At 45.1% G+C, this 13,175-nt stretch overlaps 1 protein-coding gene across 8 annotated transcripts in view; it reads left to right on the top strand.

Moving 5' to 3' along the window:
- LOC110291040 (adenosine receptor A3) overlaps nucleotides 1–13,175 on the top strand; it is a 63,636-nt gene that overhangs the window by 10,090 nt on the left and 40,371 nt on the right. For 2 of the 8 annotated variants that reach the window (XM_021157981.2, XM_021157986.1), the window contains exon 1: nucleotides 4,116–4,269. The exons of 2 other annotated variants lie outside the window; for them this stretch is intronic. The gene's annotated coding sequence lies outside the window, so the exon portion shown is untranslated. Of the gene's footprint in view, nucleotides 1–4,115; nucleotides 4,270–4,327; nucleotides 4,387–13,175 lie in introns of those variants that run through there. 4 more of the 8 variants (XM_021157983.2, XM_021157985.2, XM_021157979.1 and 1 more) reach the window with 3 other exon arrangements.

Genomic DNA, 13,175 nt, shown 5'->3' on the forward strand with positions numbered 1-13,175 from the left:
TTTGTAGACCAGGCTGGCCTCGAACTCAGAAATCCGCCTGCCTCTGCCTCCCGAGTGCTGGGATTAAAGGCGTGCGCCACCACGCCCGGCGCAATTCTATTCTTAATACTTGGAAGTGCCTCTATAGGTTCTGTGTCTAAAGCAAGTTATGCAGCCTCACCAACTGTGCATACAGCTTCTACTTTCTCTGTGTCTCATTTGTAAAGAATCAAGATATAAAAGCAAAGGAAGGAATATTTGCCAACTCAGTCTCGGAAAGCAGAGACAGGGCACAATGGCATCCACTTGACTGTCCACTTTTTTCCCTTTTTATTCTGTCTGAGGCCCCTGCTTGTGGGATGGTTCCACTTGCTGTCAGAATGAGTCTTCCCCCACTACCCCCCAGTCAATCCTCTCTGAAAATACCCTCCTAGACACAGCCAGAGATATACCTCACCAGTCTCCTAGGTGACTCTAAATACAGTTGAGTTGACAGTGAAGATTAATCATTACCTTCCACATATTTACCAGCACGTATTACAAGATTTAGTGGCAAACGCCCTCTTACTGTCCCTTATTTATTTGATTTATATAGCAGGTTTTACTCTGTGGGTCTGCTCTGTATTTCCTTTAGACTGATGGTATTGAGCATCTATTCGATACATATTTTTTTTTCATTCTTATTTGTTAAAAATGTGTGTCTGTGTTTGGTGTGTGTGGCGGGGACAGTGGGCACACACATACCACAGTGCAGGTGTAGAGGTCAAAAGACCACTCTGAAGAATCCGTTTCCTATTTCCGCGTCCTGCTTCCGGGGATTGAACTCACAGGCATCACACAGTAAGTGCTTTTGCCCACTGAGACACTTTTCCCAGCCCCAAATGTGAATTTTCTTTGGAGAAATGTCTGTTTCAGTCCTCTACCCATTTCCCAATCAGATCCGTTGTTGTAGTGTTGTTGGTGGGTGGTTTTTTTGGCGGGGGTGGTGGTGGTGGGGATATTAGCCCTTGACTAAGCAGATGATCTGCAGAGAGTTTCTCCTAGTCTCTAGATTGCTCCTTTCCCTTGGTTGCTAGTGTCCTTTTGTACATGGGTGCTCATAAGTTGAAGTGTGCCGCTTATCTATTTTTTTGTTTTGGTGTGTACGCTGTATGTGTCATATAAAAAAAAAAATCACTGAATGCCCAGCTGATGCTTCCTCTTCTCATGTAAGGGATTTAAAGTTTTAATGCTCCTATTTCAGACTAATCCATGCATGTTAACCTTTGCTGAGACTAGTGTTCTAATGTCGTTGGAAATTGTCCCCCCTCCTCCCCTGCTTCCTTTCAATGTCCTTGGTGCCGTCATTGAAAATAATTTGGGCATGTACATGATGGTTTGTTTCTGGCCTCTCCATTGTATCCCCATCAGTCCGTAGGTCTATCTTGATGCCATTACCTCACTGTTCAGATGGCTACGGCTTTGCAGCATCATCTGACAATCAGGAACTTCGAAACCTGAAAGTTTCTCTTTCCCTTTCCCAGACTATTTTGGCTATCAGGGTTACCATTTATATGGGGTTGTGTTTCTAGCTTTTAAAAATTAAGTGAATATTAATTTTATTGATAACAAACTACTAAAAGACACATTTAATAGGAAGCTAGTCAAATGACTCCCTATGTTACCAAATCATGGCTTTTTTTTTTTTTTTGCCAAGTCCCTACTTTGTACCAGATTAATCTCCACCCCCTTTCAGGTAATTCAGGTTCTCCATGTCTAACTTCTGCAGTGTTCTTCTTCTCTGATATGGCCCTTTCCTTTCTCTTCCTGACCTTTGCTCTCTAACTTCTCCACTAATGCCAGACCACTTCTGTCAGGATAGTATCTCAGCTACCTCTCCACACCTCCCTGGGCCTTTGCCCCTGTTCTCACTGCTGGGACCACTTCCCATTGTTTTCCAGGCCTCACAGTCTCCTTGGCTCTTCCTGTAGGAGTTAGGTTATATGTCATTTTCTCCCAGCAGCCTTAGTTTCTGAAAAGATCGTGTCTTCTCATTTCTGTAGCCCCCACCCTGTGCTGTGTGGATAATAAATATTATGTGGTAATCTTCAGTAGCTCTTCAAAGGCAGGAGCTGGGTTTTCATGTCCCTCCCCCCCATCTATAAACACAATTGATGTTACACAAATAAATTCTGTTAAACTCAACAGAACTAAAAGATGTTGGAGTCACCCAGGCAGAGGCCTGCCACTGGGTGTAGATGTGCTATGGGCAAAAGGAAGAACAGTGGGAGAGGCCCCATGGTGCTCTGGGGGGCCAGGCACACTGGGACTCAGAATGTATGAACACTTGCTACAGAGCAGTGCTGTCAGCTGACTTCTACAGAGCTGGCTTGGAAAGTTCCCTTCTTGTCAGGTCACCACACAGAACTTGTATTCAGAAAACCTATGTAAAGTTCAAGGCCCTCGAAAGGCCACTGGGCAACAGTCCAATTCTTCTGTAGCTTAGTAGCCTTTTCCTGGAGGAATGCCAGGGGCCCTGAAGACCTTTTCATTCTCCAGTGCATTTAGATTGGAGACATGGTTTTGGACAATTTTAATTCTTGAGACTGTAGATACTGTGGTTGTCACACAGATGAAATGGCCTTAAAACCGACGCAGACCCAATGGGCTTGGTTCCCGGGACATCCAAGGAGAAAAAACTTACATGTAGGACATATTGCGTGGTGGCAAGTGTCTAGCCCAAAGATGAGGGGAATAGGTTGGCTCAGCAGCCAGGATGAAAGAGAGACATGCTTATGAGGAAATTTCCTCAGACCCTACTGGGATCTATCAGTCACAGACTAACAAGGGGTGTATGGAAAGGAGGTGGTGATGCCAAAGCTTCCAAAGGCACACAGGCCATTCGTGATGACTTTGCCAGGCCACCACCCCCTCCCACATATGGTAAATGAGAGCAAGAATGATTATGTTTCTCAGTGAAGTTGTATCATCTGTACACATGGTAGGGCTGTGGGGGGTTGGGGTGGGGGTTGGTTTTCAGCTGAGGACTGACCTCAAGTCTATGTATTCTAGACAAGAGTTCTTGGATATATTTAAAGGCAAAAACTTCTCAAGGTGGGCAGAGATTAAGTTTCTTTTGCAGGAAGGAGAGCTTATTGGCTAAACCCTCGGGCCTCAAGGTATCTCATTAGCATGGTGAACTCTGTTTTGGCCTACTTGACCAACATGGGGTGTAGGCACGTGTTCCAGGGTAGGAATCTGGCAGGGAGCAGGGAGGTGCCTACCATCTCTGGTGTGTACCCAAGTGCTGGAGTCTCAGACCTGCTCTGTCTTACCAAGCTTCCTAGCATGGTCCACTGTCCCACGAAGGATGACCTTGAACTTTTGTTCTTCCTTCTTCTACCTTCTAAGCATTGCAATCATAGGCTGTATTACTATGTGTAGTGCATGCGGTACTAAAGATCAAATCCAGAGCTCTATGCATGCTAGGCACTCTACCAACGGAGCTGCATCCCCAGCCCAAGAAGTGAATTTTTAATTAGCAGTATCAACCAGGCATGCTCAGTTTTTGGCTCCAGTCATTTTCTTTTAAATTGTGGAAATGTCACATGAACTAACAAAGAAGTTGTCTGAAGGTTTCTTTTTAAATTAAAGAATTTAAGAACACTTTAATTTAAATTCAGGCATTTAAAGAAAATGATAAGACTTTAATAGTAGTAAGGGTATGTGGTTAGAGGAATTACCTTGAATAAGTCATAAAGATCACTCCTATTTTCACCCTGGTTGTCATGGACCCCATGTGGCTCATATCCCTTATTATGCCAGTTTTTAAAAAATTATTATTATTAAGATTTATGAATTCCAAATCAGACATGTCTTCCTTAGTTGTGGTGAAGTAAAACTGATTTTCTTGAAATTGCTCTTTTAGACACTGTAAGTTTAAATTGCCTTCTTTCTAAAATTTTCCAAGTCATCACAAAAGGCCTAGAGTTCTCTGACAGTTTGCTGTAAGAGACTTCACGGTGCTACATGGACTTTTTGGTAAACATGGCTTTGATTTCTCCCAGAGAGAAGTTTCCCCTTTAAAAGCCTGCTCTGTGATCATAATTGATCACAGACAGGCACCTGTGTCATAATTGCTGCTGACATAGCAGCCCGCATCACCGGAGGATGCCTGGGTGTCAGCTTGCCTTCAGGTGCTCAGCTAGACTTCATCAAGCACATGTGGAGAGCTCTGTATTAGGTTAATGTGCTAACATTAACATTGGTGAGCAAAGTATGATCCTCGTGCTCAAAACGCTGAGAATCCAGGTAAGCAGAGCAGATAAACAAAGATGCTTACAGCCCTTCAATCAGTCTTGGACTGGAAGTGACTGATCAGAGTTAGGAGGCGACATTATCCCGACATTGGATAATAAGACTTTTAAAGTGAGTAGGTGATTCCTGATCCTAGACCTAGAGGGATTAGTTTAACTTTACCAAGAAGGGGTGTCAGAGAGATTGGGGTCAGGGGTAGGGGAGAGAAAGGGGAGAATTATGGTAAAATAGGACCTAACTAGATGGCTCAGCAGGTAAAGGTACTTGCTGTCAAGCCTGAGGGCTTGAGTTCAATCCCAGGGACACCACAGAGGAATCCTGTAAGGAGCCTACTCCTTATACAACCACAACCACGATCACCTGCTCAGGAGCGGCACCACCCACAATGGTCTGGGCCCTCCCACATCAATCATTCATCAAGAAAATGCCCCCATAGACATCCCCACAGGCCAATGTGATGGAGGCAGTTCCTCAGCTGTAATTCTTTCTTCCCAGATATGTTGAGGTTTGTGTCAAACTGACCAAAACTAACCACAGGTTAGAATTGAAACATGACGTCACTCTAAGAATTCAGACCCCAGTGACAAAAAGGAATGACAGGCTGAAGGGTGTGTGAGATGACGTGGATTCAAAGACTAAGAGATTAACCAGCCTCTGTCGACTGTGCAGGATAAAAAATTGTTCTTCTTTTCCTGAGTTCAGGACTTAGTTGCATTCACTGAATAGCAAATGTTAATAAAGCCAACACCTAGTAAAAAGGGAGGGCAAGAGTATGGCTTATCTGGGGCTGGGGGGTGGGGTAGAGTGGGGGACTACCTTCTCAGAGTGCTGCTTTGGTATCCTCACCTGAGTGTGCCTGTAGTCTTAGGAATCTGGAATGCTGTTCCTTTGCTGATGTTGATAAGTCATTCTCCTAAAAAATAACTAAATAAGCAGATAAACAAGACAAAAAAAAAAAAAAAGTCTAGCCCTTTTGCTGGTCTAAGCAAAGAAGACAGATGCTCGAAGCACGGAGTCTAAAGAACTCGGGAGCTGACAAGCTGTGTCTCCTTGGCATAGAGGATCCCATTGCCATAAATGGAAGTGGCGTTTCGAGTGTTGTTTTTGCCAGGTCTCCCGGACTTAAATGGAACTAAATGCTCTTGCAAAGATGGAGAAGAGAATGAAGGAGAGGAGGGGGCGTGTCTGGGCATGGAAACTGGCTGCCAGCCCTTGCTCCAGAGGTCCAAGTTCAAATATGCTTGCAGGCAAGCCTCAGTTAAGTTTTTTTGTCCTCATACAATGAAGCTGTTGTATGGCCAGAGGCTGGAGCAGGCCACTGGCTTTCCAGAGTCCAACAGCCAGCACCTTTTGGACTTCCTCTTGATTCTCCTTCTGTTCTAGAGGACATGAATACTTCTGATCTACCCTGGTATAGCTCTAGGAAGTAGGAGATGCACTGCTCATGAATGAGAGTCTCAGCTCTGTTAGCACGCAGCTTCAGGAAGTGACAGAGCAATCAGATCAGATAATAAAGATATTCAGTAGATCAAGAAGCCATTAAGCATTTTGTCCTGCTTTTAAGCATTTGCCCTGCCCCCAACAACCATTTTAAATGACGGAATTCCTGGACTGCTTGGTTCCTTTTGCTATGTCAGTTTAAATTTGTAAGCTCCCCCTACAGGAATGACTTGACTAGATGCCCATCTGATTTTTGAAGTCCAGAGGGATTTCTGTGCCTACTGCTTGCAGACTTAATCAGATGATTCTTGAAATGGCCCTGACCCTTTCGTTGGGAACAATTTCTAAAGTGATAAATTTTCTCCCCACCAAGCCTCTGAGTATTTCTCCTTCCCTCCCTCCCATCCTCCTTCCCTTCCTCTTTCCCCTGCACTCCTCCATGTGTTCATGCTTGTGTATGTGTGCATGCATGATTTCTAAACAGTAAATCTTAAGCAAGCTGCTACAAAAGACAATAGGATTGGAGGTGAGAGTTAGTAGAGGCATTTAGCCACAGTGATAATAAAATGGACATTTATTTGGTTTTTGACTCTGCCAGGTACTGTTAAAGGTACTTAATGAATTGAATTCATATAATACTCAGTGTGACTCTGTGTTATTATCATCATCACCTTAAAAATGGAGAAACTGAGGCACAGAAGAGTAAAGTCACGAAGTTGCTAGATCATTGAGTCTGGCTCCCAAATCCATTACTTAGAGCCAAATGCTGGACTGGTTTACAGTGAATGGGGTGTTACCTAATTTTCATGCTTCTTGAATTCAGGAGAGGCATGAATATACTTCTGGATATAGTTCCTAACTATTCATCACCTTTGTGTTCTGATCACCAGGCATAAGTAGGAAATAATGGGAGGAGAAACAGGGTGGAGAGTAAGGGGTAGTTGTGTCATTGAGAGCACACACCTGACCATTCATGTGCTCATATATGCACATACTTATTTATTATTCATCTAAAGACAGTATGCATGTGCATTTGCATAGATGTGTATGCAAGTGTGCATGGGGGGGGTGCAGAAGTCAACCCCAGGTGTCATCCTCACCTTCTTTTCCTTTCTGATTGAAACTAGGCCTTGTCACTGGATTGGATCCCACCAAGTTGGCTAGGTTGGCTGTGCAGAAAGCTTCAGGGATCCGTTTTTCTCTGCCTCCTCAGTGCAGGGATTACAAGCCCAGGCTCACACCGAACTTTTTAAAGTTCTTTCTTTCTTTTCCAAACATCAGTTCTGGGTATTGGACACAGGCCTTCGTGCCTTACAAGGCTAACACTTACAGACTCCACTATCCCTGTAGCCTCTTTTTTTCTTTGAGATGGGTTCTTATATAGCTCAGGCTGGCCTGAAACTTGCTGTAGAGCTGAGACTACCCTTGAACTTGAGATACTCTTGTCTCCATGTGCTAGGATTGCCTGCATTCACCACCATGCCCAGCTCTGCCTCCTTGTATTCACGTCATTTCGGCACTCCCTGAGACTTTCCCTGCAGGTTATACATAGCCCTTCCCCAAGGGATCAGTTTTTCCCATTCCAGGTCATGGGAAGGGGCAAGGAGGAGAAGACTTCCTTTTCAAGAGCCTGTCAGGAAACCATGTTTGGAAAGGAACACATGGAAATTGATCAGTAAAAACAGTCAAGAGCTTACTAGTCCTCTGTGTATGACAGGGTGCCCTCAGCAGCTTTAGGGTATAGGGGGAGACCAGCCCTGCTTTTGAGGAACTCAGCATCGAGAAAACCAGATATCCAGGGTCCCAGGGTCCCCCTCTCTGGCCCTGTCATTTACCCATATGCTATCTTTATAAGGAGCATGAGTGGTTTACCTACCTGCATGTGTGTATACTACATGCAGTAACTGCAGAGGTCAGATGAGGGCATGAGATCCCCTGGAACTGGAATTACAGATGGTTGTGAGCCACTAGGTAGGTGATGGAAACTGAAGCTGGGTCATCTGAAAAGTAGCAAGTGCTCTTGGGCACTGAGCCATCTCTCCAGCACTGCCCCCACATCCTTTTATACTGTTTTATACTTAGGACTTAAAAGTAAATCCAATTCTTACACAAAGACAATCGAATGCCCTACTGTCATTATGCTGTATGAGGTTGTACTGGTATTCAAAGATACATTTGGTATGTTATGAGATGGCATATACTTGTATTCATATTATGGTCCCACTTGTGTAACAAAGATAAAAATACATAACAATAAAATACATAATGATTACATCTACATAGCCAGACATTATTTTAACTTATTAGTCTTCCAAAGAACTCTGTGGGTGCCAATGAGATAGTTCAATGGTGAAAGTGCTTGCCTCCTAGCCTGATTACATGAGTTTGATTCCTGAGTCCCACATTGTGGAAGGAAAAAACTGATTCCTCAAGTTCCCCTCTTGCCCTCCACAGGTGGCATGGGTGCGCGCGTGTGCGCACGTGCGCTCACACACACACACACACACACTTTTTTCAAGTAATATCTATATAGTAGATATTACTCTTATATGGATAAACTAATGAATAGAAAGGTTGCCAATTCTTTAATGTTTCTGAAATAGTAAATGACAAGGTCAGAATTCAGTCTCAGGTGTTACGGTTCCCAAGGGTCTACTATTAGCCAATAGGCTAACCTATAAGTGGTGTGTAAATGTAAACAAAATCTAGACAGACACACAACAAACTGTCATTAGCTAAGAGGTATGAAAGTGGATTGGATAGAGAGGAAGGGATATTTTCTTTTTACAAAATATAATCCTCCCCCACTTTGGCAATGCTGGGGATAGAGCCCAGAGCTCCATTGAAGGAGTTACCCTGAAATTAGATTATGACTTATTTACAACGTTGTGCTTCTTCCATTAAGGGATACAGACGACTGTGGAGTCAGTGGGACCTTAGGCAAAGGGAGAGAGCCCATGGGATCTGTTTCTAAGTAGGGAGAATGAGAACTGGGTCAGGTTGATAAGTGGAAAGGAAAGGAGGAATGTGAGGAGAAGGAGAAAGAACTGAGCAGCTGAAAGAGTCAGCAAAGAAGGGGTGGGGTTCAATCTGTGAGTTGATGTGTGGCCAAGAAGTAGATATTTAACACGGTCAACCTTAAGGACCCACATTTCCATATAAAGTCTTGGGGTGAGGCGGATCTGTGTATGCAGGTCACAGAAATGAAATATTTAGCACATTTATAAAATTAATCAGTAATTGTAATTTTCTAGGTGAGGTGGAGAGGGTGGTCAGAGATCCCTTGGAGAATTCCAGTCAGAACAGGGTTGGCTTCACTCTGAGGCCAAGTGCTGATTTGGAGGGAAGGTTGATCTCCTGCCTGTTGATTATTATGGATGAGTAGCGTCGCCCATGGTCACAGAAGCCTGTCAGGGCAGGGGTCATGCGTCAGCTGTTGGGACACTTAGCTGCCCTGATGACAGGCCTCTCTAACTTGGTCCCATGCCAGCAGATCCCAGTAGCTCTTTTGCCTGGTCTGCTATCAAGCTCAACTACCTTCGCCCTTGAACCAGGCTGAGGGCTTTAAAGGAAGGGCCATTGGTACACAGTTTCAGGCAATGCTCAGCCTTGGAAAGTGACCCAAAGCAGCCTTCACCCTGCTTTCCAGGGCCTGGGCAGAGACCACTGTTATAGGAAAGACTGAGTCTTCAGAGAAAGGTAAATCTGAAAGGACCGTCAGCAGGCACAAGGACAGCCATTCTTACTTACAATATTCTAATAACTAGAGTCTTTCTGGAGTAAAGACAAGACTGGGTTGTCCCCACCACCACTACCTATGCTCAGATGATCTTCATCTTAGGACACGACACTTCTTCCTTTGACAAGTGAAGGCTTACCACCTCTGTCACCATTTCTTCCTCAAATAGCTGCTAGGATAGTGACGACAGCTGTTTTCTGAGTGAATATTGTTGAGTCAAGACTCCTACAGAACATTCTTCACAATGAGATGCTACCTTATTTTACAATACAAATGGTGAAATGGAGACTTAGAGATGCTTGGAGTCCCACTTATTTGTTTCAGGGGTAGGATTTGAATTCAGGTCTGTTCTGATCTGAATCTCTTAAAACTGTACATTGTGTTTCCCCAGCTGGTGCTTTCAAACATGGATAAGAATGGCGTTTGAGCCAAGCACCCTCTAATGAGTGAGCAAACTGCAGTATAAGCATGTATATGTTACAGGGCACGGTGTCTCCTCTTCTCTGCCTTCCCTGCTATAAGTACCACTTGTAGATGTGTTGTAGAAGAGACACTCACTCAGCTTCTAAGTACCACGAGCTCCTAGAAGACTCAAAGCCTCAATATTACTTCCGTATGTCTAGAACTGAATTCACGCCAGCTGTGTCCAGCGGTCTGGGAGGTGTGCCAGGCTGACCCTTCTTTCTTTCCCGTGCCAAGCCAGAGGTCCTCTTGCCTGAGCACTGCTATCCATCAAGATGATGGACACCTGAGACATGCATCTCTGCCGGCAGCGTCTATTCCTGGCAAAGCTCATCTGTGTATTTGTAAGGGCTGGGCGTGATGTCCCTGGTCTTGAGTGTGGGATCTAAATTATTTAAGCCACTTGAATCAAGGTCTCATCTTTACTTAAGCTACGGAGTCCCCCAAAAGGGCAAATTAGGATGATTCTGAGAAAAGAGACTTCACAGCTGGTTGAGTGTTTGCGTGGGTAGAAATGCACTCACTACTTGTGAGTAATGTCACAGACAGTACTGTTTACAACACACCCCCAGATAGACAAGGAACACACTGGAGACTTTTACTTCTGACCAAGATAGAGTCAGAGGAGCCAAGTTTACCTTCCAAGTCATCAACTGGACAAAATGCGTAAGACAACAGTATTCTGATGCTAATCTTATCAGGCTGTTTTGGAAAGCGCTTCCTAAGGAAGCGAAAACAGAGGAAGTGGGACCTGCAGTTAGCCGGCTTGCTATTAGGGGAGTTTTCCATCTGATAGTTTATTTCTGCACTGGTGAAATGAGCCAATTCAAACCAGATTAGATTATATTAAAGGCAGGTTTATTGGGAAGCTGCTCTCGGGCAAGTTCCCTGGCCCCAAGGATTCCTTGGCAGACTTAGAGCCATCCTCTCTCTGGACCCCACAACCTCTCGACTCCATTTTTTTTCTTTCTCTGCTTGCCTCACAGAATACCTTCCCTCCCCGACCCCTTGAGACACAGGTCAAGGGCCACCTCCTCCCCTCTTACCCACCCCCCTCCTCTGTCTCTCTTCCTACTTTTCCTTCCTTTTCCTTACCCTCACAGGGCTCCATTTGATGGTCAACAGCTTCCCCTTTACCCATCTCCTCCCCATCCTCTTCCGGCCTCGATGCTTACTCTGCTCTCTTCCTCTTCTACGAACTCACACCCCACACCCTGGTCTCCATCCACACACTGGCCTGCTCCACAAGGAGTGTCTCCTGTGGCATCTCACACGTGGTCCAAACAGGCCTCTGCTCTCCTCTGCCCACTCTGGGAGGTAGTGGGGGCTAAGTGGTTTGCTCGAGTTCATGATCCTTTTTCCCTGCAGGACCTATCCCCAGGTTGGAAACGGCTAGGTTTCTTCTCTGCCAACCCATCCGACTGTATTAAAAGGTTCTGCTACCTTTGCCAGGCCTATGACCTAACTTGTCACGACCTTTATGTCATCCAAAGGACCAAGGCCAGGGGAGTTGCCATGGAGGGAAAGGGGAAGAGAAAGGACAGAGAGAAAAGAAGGAGAAGAGAGAGGAAGCAAGAGAAGCCAAAATGCCTGGATTATATAGGAAAGAGCCTCTGGGCTAGAGCAGCCCTGCCCTGGGGTGGGAAAGTTTAGGGTTGGGGGCAGAGTATGACAGGTAGGGACTGAAGGATGCTGGGAGAACCTGGAGGCCAGGTCTGCTTTGATATGTAAAATATGCACCTCAGTGCCACTTGTCCTGGGGTGGAAACCAAATACCACTGTGGTGCAGGGAGGAGAAAGGCAGGTAGTGGGTTCAGGACAAGGACCTGGGAGCTGATGGAGACAGCAGAGGAAAGCACTGGAAATGGCAATGTGTCCCAGGGGACGCTCTGGGGGATCAGAAGTCTCCTGGTCAGTGCTTGTCAGCTCACACATGTTGGGAATTTAGCTGAGGCTTGGGGAGAATTACCCAGAATGGCCAGAGTGGAGAACTTCATAGTTAGTGGGGCTTGGGGTGAGAGTGCTTAGAAAGCTAGGTCCTTAGTCATGGGTCAGAAGTATCCCTAGACAAAAGGTAGGTGTGATTTCCCCTATTAACACAAGCCCAGAAAGGACAAAATTATTCCCAAGTAATTTAGTTGTGCTCTAGAAAAGCACTCAAGTATATTTATGAGATGACATAAATGTCTTAATACTAACAAGACAAAGTCTACCAGGCCTATTATCCATTCCAAAACATAGCTGAAATAGAGAGAAACAGGAATACAACAACAATGAGGGCCATCCAAACAGAGACCAGAAATGTCACTTTTGATGGAATTCATAGATAAAGTTTGTGTTGTTTCGGTTTTGGTTTAGACCAGGGTCTCCTGCAATCAAGACTAGCCTGGAACTCACAATCCTTCGCATCCTCTGAAGTGTAGGGATTGCTGGTCCGTGCCGCCCTGACAGTTGCCAAGTGGTGGTTCTAATGTATCCTCTGTGCTGAAGAAGGCATAGACTGAGCATTTGGAGGTCAGGGAAGACGGCAACAAGATAGCTAGGTGTGGTGAGATATATACACATGTAATCCTAAAGGTTTGGGAAGCTGAGACAGAGGAATTGCCTCAAAGTGGATGCTGCCTGAGCGACATAATGTTTTAGTTTCTCTTCCTGCTGTGGTGATACGAAATACTCTCAACGAGAACAACTTAAGGAAGAGAGGGTTTATTCTGACTCGGAGGGTACAGTCTTGGCAGGGAAGCCAAGGCAGCAAGAGATTTTCAGCCAATCAGAGAGCAAGCTAGGGAATGGTGCCACCCGCAGAGGGTCTTCCCTGCCCAATTAACCTAATCAGGATCTTGTCTGCCTACCTCAGTTAACAGAAACAAGATACTTTCCCACAGGCATGCCCCGAGGCCCATCACCCAGGTAATTCTAACTTCTGCCAAATTGATAATTATGTAATCATACAAAGCAAGTTCCATACCAGCTAGAGCTACAAAGCAAGACTGGGCCTTACCATACCACTGTACCTCGCCTCCCCCGCTGAGAATAAAACCACAATCAAACAAAACAAGCAAGCAAAAAAAAACAAAACAAAACAAAACAAAAAAACAAACACAAATTTGTTTTATGGGCCTATAAAAGAACACCCAAGAGCCGGGCGTGGTGGCGCACGCCTTTGATCCCAGCACTTGGGAGGCAGAGGCAGGCGGATTTCTGAGTTCGAGGCCAGCCTGGTCTACAAAGTGAGTTCCAGGACAGTCAGGGCTACAGA

This window comes from Mus caroli, chromosome 3, assembly GCF_900094665.2.
Source record: "Mus caroli chromosome 3, CAROLI_EIJ_v1.1, whole genome shotgun sequence".
NCBI lineage: Eukaryota > Metazoa > Chordata > Mammalia > Rodentia > Muridae > Mus > Mus caroli.